The sequence below is a fragment of the Carcharhinus amblyrhynchos genome, chromosome 21 (assembly GCF_965287045.1).
Source record: "Carcharhinus amblyrhynchos chromosome 21, sCarAmb.v2.hapA, whole genome shotgun sequence".
Classification (NCBI taxonomy): Eukaryota; Metazoa; Chordata; class Chondrichthyes; order Carcharhiniformes; family Carcharhinidae; genus Carcharhinus; species Carcharhinus amblyrhynchos.
In genome coordinates this window covers 29,896,583-29,906,564 of record NC_137344.1, presented here as the reverse complement: position 1 = coordinate 29,906,564, position 9,982 = coordinate 29,896,583, and positions in this window count along the sequence as shown.

Genomic DNA, 9,982 nt, shown 5'->3' with positions numbered 1-9,982 from the left:
AATTGGAAAATAGAGGGGTGAACAAATAGCTGTGAGAAATTTTGAAGTAAAAAAATGGAAAACTGAGCTTCAACTTTTTTTTTTGAAATATTACCTTCCAGGTAGAACTTGGTAGACATGGGAAATCAAAATCCGAGTCCACTCAATGAATGAACAGAGTGACTGTTCCCTCCGGAAGGAACTGGAAAAGTAAATGGTATCTGACCACATGAGATGGATGATTGATAAAGAGAAATTCAACACGAAGGAGCTCAAAACATGAATCAGATGGAGACAGCCAAATACCAGAAACACCAAGTGCTACAATCTCAATTCTGAACAAACAAAGTCAGCCCAGACTCACTGGGACTACCATTCCTCTGAAATTGGAAGACAGCAAGATCTGGGGAATTCATAAAGACTCCATGCCATCTGAATTTATTAAATCAGATTGGGGGCATAACGGGCAGCATGCAAAGAAATATTGTGCTATTAATACATAGGGTAAAGATGGAGGTGTAAGATAAGAGTGTCTGGCATAGTAAGGGTTAAGAAGGGACTGGAGAATAGTGCAGCCTACATTATAATGTAGAAAAACAAATGATAGTAGACAGGTAGTTCAGGGAGAGGGTCTGAGAGAAGTTGGCATGGAGGCAGTACCTGGTTTAGACTGTACCTTGGAGATGTGCACAGTTGTGTGTTAACAATAAACAGGTTGAGTGCTTGTCCTGAAACTGTAAAATCCTGCCTGAAGTCAACTGACCTTACCATGGTCCACCCCTCACCCACTCCGATTCCCATGCCAGGCAGGACAGTAAAATTCCAGCCTTTACGTGTAACTGCATAAGCCTCCAGATCTCTTAGTGAGATGCCAAATAAACTTACAACAAAGTGTTACTTAGTTAGCTGCCATATTTATTAGTCTTGCCTCCCAATATGTTACTTGCCCCCTCCATTAAAGTAATTGTCATTTTAAAGCACCTTGGAATATATTCATATTATTCAGAAGGTAAATGAAGGTCAATGAGTCTTGTGGTCATATTGATCTCCAAGAGTATGTTTCAATTGATTGTGGGAATTGAGTGGAAGATTCCAGAATTGCCACCTATGAATTGGCTTAGAGACAGGAAAACAGAGGTAGTTTTTAACGCATCTATATTTGTATTGTTAATTTTCTTTTGTTAGTTCACGGGATGTGAAGATCTCTGTATCAACCATGTACAATTGCAACAGTGTGTACCATATATGCTATAGTCCGATGCACTGTGGCAACTTGCCATACATCCTTTGATAACATTTCCAAACACATGGCCCCTACATCAGAAGGAGAAGGGCAACAGCTGCATGGGAGCTCTGTTATTTATAAGTTGCCCTGAAGTCACACACCATCTTGACTTGGAATTGTTCACCATTTCTTCACTAAGATCTGGACCTCCCTTTGTAACAGCGCTGAGGTTATATCTGCATCACATGGACTTCTGTGGTTCAAGAAGGTGGCTCACTATCACCTTTGCAAGATCAGCTAGGCCCAAGCAAGAAATATTGGTCTTTCTGTGATGGTCAAATCCCATGAGTGAACAATAAAAGGCAAGTGTCATTCACCTCCCATTGTTTTGAAAGGAGAATCTTGTCCATTGTGCAATTGTGAAGACTAAAACAATCAGTGAAGTGAAGGGTTAACAAAACCTCAGGCAACTGTTTTATTCACTCTTTTGTATTCATGGAAACATTTTCATTTAGTAATTGGAGTCTCTCCAAACTCATGGTTTGGCTGAAATCATTTCCCTTTTCCTTCAGTATTTCTGTATAGATTAGGTTTTTTTTTCCCCAGCATACCTGTTATTTGTGGAGGCATTTGACGGATTTGGGTCTGTTAGAGCTTATAACCTATCTAGGGTTTTCTTAATGTATAAACCTAGAAAGCCAAGCCTAATCCCTTTTTGTTACCTATCATTCACATGTGCATATTCTAATCAGAGTTGTGTGATGGAAACAGGAGCATAAAGTTTAACTTTTCTCCCCTCATCAGCCCAAGACACAAGAGCAATTGTTCTATTCTAAAAAAAGCTGCCTCAGTGAGATTAGCCAACTACCACAGACTGGGGATCTAACCTAAGACCTTTTGGCCGGTGTAACTTGGCAATGCTCCGGTCAGTGGCCATTTCCCACTAGGCTATTGCTGGTGCTGTACAGAGGCCAGCTGCAGCAACTGAACTGCCTTTGCCATTTCAGTCATGGCTACACTGGGCTAACCTCCTAGCACATGCACTAAAGACCAACAATGCACTTTAGTCATTAGTGACCTTTCCAGGCCTTCTGTCAACTTGGTGTCACCTGTTCCTGCATTGATTTACTAGTGCGCAGCTGTTTTAATGCAACATTTGTGACTTTGAAGCAACCAAACAGGAACAAACAGTCATCAGATGTTGTGAAATCTGCTCCATAGTATCATTGAGGGTGACCAGTAGGAGGGCAACCTTCTGCAATATTGATCGAGTGTTAAGGAAATCTAAAAAGAACATGAAACGTTGCAGCGGTCTGACCCACAAATAGAATTCACACTTATTTTTGTAAAGTACAAATTCCCAATTTTACATTATTTTGAACGAAGGTAGAAAAGTGACCTTTCCCAATCCTCAGGCACTTTTCCTTTTCACAGTACTTTAAGAATGGTGATAGATTTTTTTTTTAATTAAGCCAGTTGTAGGCAGACCTATCATGATGCAACATTCATGTCAGATAAAACCATGCAGCCAGCTTGTCATATTTAGGAGTGGTGAGGCCCTGGGTCTATCAATCAAAGGCACTCAATGCCTAACAAGGAACTCAACATCAGTATGGTAAGGGCCACTTAGAGACCGCACCCGCTTCTCCACGTGACAACCACCCTGTAAACACCAACCTCACCTCCCCACATTACTCAATAGTGGCCTGAGTCATTCCATGATCTTGGGATTCCAGTGTCTCTCTTCCCCAGTGGCACTGCTGAGCATAAGAGTTGCCAGCCTCTTTGGGGTCAGAAGGTCTCAGTAGACAAGCCTTCCACCTCTGGGCTCTTGATCCCAGGGAAAGGCCTACCACTGGCCTCAACACTGCCTCACTGACTTGTGGTTCAGCAGTTCTTCCAAAAGAGTGGTTGCGTGGGTCTCTTAAGGACCATAAGAACTAGGAACAGGATTGACATCTGGCCCCTCGAGCCTGCTCCACCATTCAATGAGATCATGGCTGATCTTTTTGTGGACTCAGCTCCACTTACCTGCCCGTGCACCAGAATCCTCAATTCCTTTGCTGTTCAAAAATTTATCCATCCTTGCCTTAAAAATATTCAATGAGGTAGCGTCAACTGCTTCACTGGGCAGGGAATTCCACAGATTCACAACCCTTTGGGTGAAGAAGTTCCTCCTCAACTCAGTCCTAAATCTGCTTCCCCCTTATTTTGAAGCCATCCTCTTCAGATTTAGTCTCACCCGCCTGTGGAAACAACCTCCCTGCTTGTATCTTATCTATTCCCTTCATTATCATATATGTTTTTATAAGAACGCCCCTCATTCTTCTGAATTCCAGTGAGTATAGTCCCAGTCTACTCAGTCTTTCCTCATATGCCAACCCTCTCAACTTCGTAATCAACCTATTGAATCTCCATCCGCCCCCCCACCCCCGTGCCAGTACATTCTTTGTCAAGTAAGGAGACCAAAACTGTACACAGTACTCCAGGTGTAGCCTCACCAGCACCTTATACAGCTACAACATAACCTCCCTGTTTTTAAATTTCATCCCTCTAGCAATGAAGGACAAAATTCCATTTGCCTTCTTAAGTACCTGCTGCATGGCAAACCAACTTTTTGTGATTGATACACAAGGACACCCAGGTCCCTCTGCACAGCAGAATGCTGCAGTTTTAAATAATAGTCCATTTTGCTGTTATTCCTACCAAGATGGATGATCTCACATTTACCAACATTGTATTCCATCTGCCTGACCCTTGCCCATTCAATTAGATTATATTCCTTGGTAGCTCTTCAGCTGGCAGGCGAGACCGCCAACATGTCACCAAGTTTACCATCCCAAAGAGCTACTAGAGGAAATTATCCCAATATACCAGCATGAGATCCGAGGCGATGTCCCAGATTTGAATTCATGTGCTTTAGCATGAGTCTAACCGCTGTTTGTCAGTGCATGGGCAGACGAATACAAAGTGAAAATTCTCAACCTCAACTCTTCCTCAATTCGAGGATGGCGTCTATTCAGGTTTGTGAGTGAGTGCAAGTTGTACCAGTTGCTTGTGCTGATGTTCTGGATTGTTCCAAGTTTGCTTGGCATAGTTAATGCTTAGTAATGATTGTTTTACAGTGGGATCATGTGCCCAGCGTTCCATTAGTATAATGGGTGAAGTAACATTGCCTCACATACAACATTCAAAGAAGCATAGAATCCCGACAATGCAAAAGAAGGCCATTTGGCCCATCACATCTGCACAGACAACAATCCCACCCAGGCCCTAGACTCATGACCTCATGTATTTACCCAGCTAATCCCCCTGACACTGATGGGCAATTTATCATGGCCAATCAACTGAACTCACAGATCTTTGGAGTGTGGGAGGAAACCGGAGCACCCGGACGAAACCCATGCAGACATGGGGAAAATGTGTAAACTCCACACTGACAGTCACTCAGGGCATGAATTGAACATGGGTCTCTGACACTGTGAGCAGTGCTAGCCACTGTGTCACTATGCCACGCGTCACTTCAGAAAATATATTCTACTGGCATGTGCTCACAAAATGCTGCAAAAATGCATGCACTCAAAAATAAGTTCACAACTGTTAGCGAACATAATTGTTAGCTTTTATTACCAAGATGCCAGTTTTATTCACTGATAGAAGATTCTTAAAACATAGAAGGTATTTGTCAAAATGCCAACTCAAAACCCCCTTCCATTCATTAGGCTACAGGGGAAGAAAGACAAGTAATTCATTTAATTTAAATAAAGATGTTGACTAATTATTATACATAACTGGAAGACTGTAACCTAATCTCAGCATTCAGATAGCATTTATAAATCACTCAAGTTAGAGGCCTTGGGTTTTGTGTTTGCAGCTAAATTCTTCGATTAGATTGTAAACTTTTCATCTCCTGTCCATAGTTCTACATCTATATAAAAACAAAATAGGTATACATGGCTTTACATGTAATCATTTTGTTAACTATATTTCTAAAATAAATAATGAAAGCTTATATCAAAATAAATAAATAAGATTTATTTGGGCTATTTGCGGTATAACCGAGCGATTTTATGCTTATTTGGAGAAGACCACATGAGGGCGCTATGTTAATGCTACAGGAGAAATCAATGTGAAAATGTCGATTGGTAAATCTTGAAAACAGGCAAAGATGTTTCAGTTGTCCAAAGCATATGGTTTGGAAAAAAATAAAACTTCTGGAAAGGTTTCAAGTTCAGAATTCGCATTATTTGTAGCTAGATTTTCCTCATCAGTGGATTTACTGCCAGTACTGCACTTCTGTCTTGAGCAATATGGCTAAATTTCTAATTGACCTGAGAGAGGGTGCTGTGCTTTCTCCTGCAGATTGATGGTGCTGCCACTATTGTGTTGTGGAATTCGAGCTCTGGAATGTTGGCTGCACAACAATTTCAGGATTCCAAATCAGGATAGTGAGTAACCTTGATGATGATGCTCCCATGATAATGGTGTCAGTGTCCTTCTTGGTGGTAGAGATTGTGGAGTTGTACAATTACATGTTACTCCGCCACACGTCACTCCAATCTTCCTCAATATACCTTTGTCATCGATTTATAATGGGTTTCTGGACTTACGTCATCCATTATTTGGTCTCCAACTCTGTGGGGGATGAGGAGGAATCCAATGTTCCAGTAGTTGAAAAGGGCTTTGTCTCATGGACACTCTGACTGAGCTTGATATCTGATGCTGCTTTTTCAGGACATTGTGTCCACAAGTTTAAAGCCACTTCAGTCACAGTGTTACGCTCAGTAATCTGCCAAATGAGGGCTTCTGTTCTGTGGCCTTCCTGGAGTGGCTTGATCTGGTTCCAGTAGAAAAGGGTGGCCTTGCCAGGGGATGGCAACTCCCATCATCTCTTTATGAAATGATGGTTAATAATCCCACTAAAATCATGCTCATAACTTGTGAAAAAGCAACTGTGTGCACAGTAGTTAGTACTACTGCCAGGGATCAGATTCTATTCCAGCCTTAGGTGACTGTCTGTGTGAAGTTTGCACACTCTCCCTGTGTCTGCGTGGGTTTCCTCCGGGTGCTCCAGTTCCCTCCCACGGTCCAAAGATGTGTGGATTAAATGGATTAGCCATGCTAAATTGCCCCTTAATGTCTAAAGATGTGTAGGTTAAGTGGATTGGCCATGTTAAATTGCACCTTAGTGTCAGGGGGATTAGCAGGGTAAATACATGGGGTTACGGGGATGGATGGGATTGTTCCTAATAGAGGCTTGATGGGCTGAATGGTCTCCTTCTGCACTGTAGGGATTCTATGGTTCTACGGATCTCCTTTCCCACTGTCTCCTTATCTGCAACTTGTATGAAATTCTGTAAGGTTATTACACACTGACTCCTCTGCTGCTGCACAGCTGGAACATAGAGGAAAGCCGTGAAAGACTTGTATTTGATGTTTTGTCAGCACTTTTTCTTGCCCTCTAATTCAATAAATATCTGGCATTAAAAGTTAATTATGGCCATGAAACCATTGTCGTAAAAACCCATCTTGTTCACTCATGTCCTTTTAAGGAAGGAAATCTGCCACCCTTATCTGGTCTGGCCTATATATGACTCCAGATCCACTCTTAAAATGGCCACGCAGGCAATTAGGGATGGGCAATAAATGCTGGCTGAGCCAGCAATGCCTACAATCCATAAATGAATTTTAAATAATTAAGGAAGCTCTCCCAAAATTTGACACAGAGAATATTATTACTCATTCTCCTTTCTCCTTAAAGGGGAATTAAGAATCACCTTAACCCTCCAATGTTCAGCCAGCCACCTCCCTACCACTGTAGAAGTTGGACGTTATGAATGCAAGAGTAGCAAAGATAAGCACTAGGGGGAGGCGTGTAGCATTAAGCAGTAGGAATGTGTCAGATTTGCTTTCAGTGAGATCTTTTTGTCACGAACAGGGCTCCTACAAAATGATTTGGACTAAAGGTGGGGGAACTCCTGCCTGAAGGATCAGCAGAATAATCACCCTAAAGTGAGCCACGTTAGTTTTGCATAAGAGGAACAAGTCAGTAGACAATTGAATTGCATTAATTTCCAAAAGGGGACTACAATGGCAGGATTCATCTGGCAGTGAGCTCAGATCTTAGGCAGCTGAAAGCCTCCTTTATGAGGCATGCAGCTGTCTGGCATATGGCACAATTCAGTTCCTTTTCCCTTAGCTAGGCACAGCCATCTGAATCATCGCTGAGTGGTCATGATTAAAAAAAAAGGCCGTTTGTGGATATGTGGACAGGGAGGTGTGAGTGTCAGTGGGCAAAGGGCAGAAGTAGACCACAGTGCCTGCTGTGGGAAGAGCAGGCCGAGGTCAGAAGTACCCACAATGCCTAATCAGCCTGGCAGTGCCTACACGGTCCTCCGTTTCTTTCTCCATTAAGCAGAGGAAGGAAGGGAGGTCCTGTAACCACCCAAGGCCCAGGCTACAAGATTTAACATCAGAAGAAAAACTGTCAAATAAAATTAACCTTCGAGTTATTTTGGCCTTTGAGGTTTTCTCTTCATGGAATAGTTCTCCAAACTGTACGTGTTTAATTATTGACATTGGCACCCCACCACCTTCCCTCTGTATTTGCAAGTGATCAAACTGGGGAAAATTCATACCCCCAAGCTAATATACAACGCAATCTTCCGACAGCTGTCATCCCCTGTTTTGGATTTTTATCAACAGAAATACAGTGGATACTACTTTTCAGAATGGTTTAAATACCACAAGGCCAACATGTGTTGTTCTAGTTATCTAATGCTTTAGATCATAGAATCCCTACAGTCCAGGAGGCCATTTGGCCCATTGAGTCTGCAACAACCACAATCCCATCCAGACCCTATTCCCATAACCCCTCATATTTACCCTGCTAATCCCCTTGACACCAGGGTTAATTCAGCATGGCCAATCAACCTAACCCACCCACCTTTGGAGTGTGGGAGGAAACCAGAGCACCCAGAGGAAAACCACGCAGACACGGGGAGAATGTGCAAACTCCACACAGGCAGTGACCTGAGGCCGGAATTGACCCTGGTTCCCTGGTACTGTGAGGCAGCTGTGCTAACCACTGTACCACTGTGCTGCCAGCACTGTGCCATCGTACTGCCAAGATGACCAAGCCCCATATTATATGCCAAATTTACATATTGCCAAACATCCAACCAAGGTCCTTGTGAGCGGGGTCTTGGCAAAGACACAGTCCTGGCCTGAAGACTTCCCTGTCACCGGGCACTTGGGAAAAGACCAGATTTTCTGCTTGCATTTGCTAAGGAGATAGGCATCAAAATGACTTAGCCTTGATTGCTGACCTTACCCAATTTTGAAGTATGGAATTATTCACAGAATGGGGTTTTGTGCATTTCACATTGAGGAGGCTTTCTTCACACTTTAACTGAGTTTTAAACAAAAAGGTAATGTTTCAAAATTCCAGAGAATGGATCAAATGTAATCTAAGTGATGTGGTATATTTGGAAATGTTTTCTGTTTAAAGGATATCTGTTTAGATTTCCAAATTTGGGGATGATACACAAAAATGAAAGTGGAACACCATCATCTATCTCTAAAACAAAACACTATTGTAAGTCACTCAAATCTAAAATAATAAGAAACCGATCATTTTACTTCAGGAGTTTGAAAGATTGGGGGATCTGGTTCTTCATTGGAAGTATTGAAATATATTTGGTTCCAAAGTGTCACTGATGGAAGCATGGAGTAGTTTTCCATCCTGGCACTTCACATGAAATGGAATATGAGCAAATGCTCATTCAGGGAGAGGGATGAAAATATCTTCAAATCCCTTCCTATACCAGTGAAATAAAAGTGAGATTAAATACAAAAGAAACTCAAGCCTTTGATACTTAACTGTCTTTGGAGTTTCATTCCATCTGAATTATAGGAAAGGCTCTTATAATGAATGAATAGTAATTAAAGTCAACGTTCTATGCCACCTCTACTTTCATCTGCAGTTCATTACAGTGCTGTGTAGGTTGTTTCCAGAACTTTCAATAAAAACTGTAGTAAAATCTTAATGGAGGGAAGTTGGAACTGTATTAAGTTCAGTCAATATCAGCCAAAGTCAAATGAGAAGTGGTTTAGCCAGATACATGATTTTACTTAGATTGAGGCAGTTAGTTGAAGCCTTCAGAACATGGAGCTTTCCTGGGTGAATCTCCAGTTGTGCTACAAGAGGGGATAGAAGTTTTAATGGCTGAATTTTGCAGTCAAAATAACAGTGAAATGATTAGTGCCCAGATACAAGTAAACCATGTGGCAATTCCTATGCCGGAATTTTACTGCCTTGCCATGCCCAGGGTTCATAAGATCCCGCCCAAGGCCAATGGAGAATCCTGATCAGCAAGCCTCCCCCGCCACGATTCCAGAGCTGACTTGCCGATAAAATTCTGGCATAAGTGTCCATGCATGCATAGTTGAACAGGGAAATCAGGAAGCTGCTACCTGAGCCACCTACTCCCCCAGAAGCTTCACTATATCGGCACTGCGCAGATACACTGAGTATTCAAAAATATGAACTAGGCTTAGTTGTGGTACTTACTCATCCATATCCACTAAGTGCACAAGAAAATGTTAGGTCTTGCCCATTCCAGCGAAAATTAATTTTTAGTGATGTGAAAATATTGCCTAACAATGAGCTGGATTCTCCAATCTCATCCGTTCCCACCCAACTGTCAGCGAGAATGGAGAATTTGGGGCTCAGTCAAAATTCCATTCAATGTAGTGGGACTGGAGAATCTCAGCCGC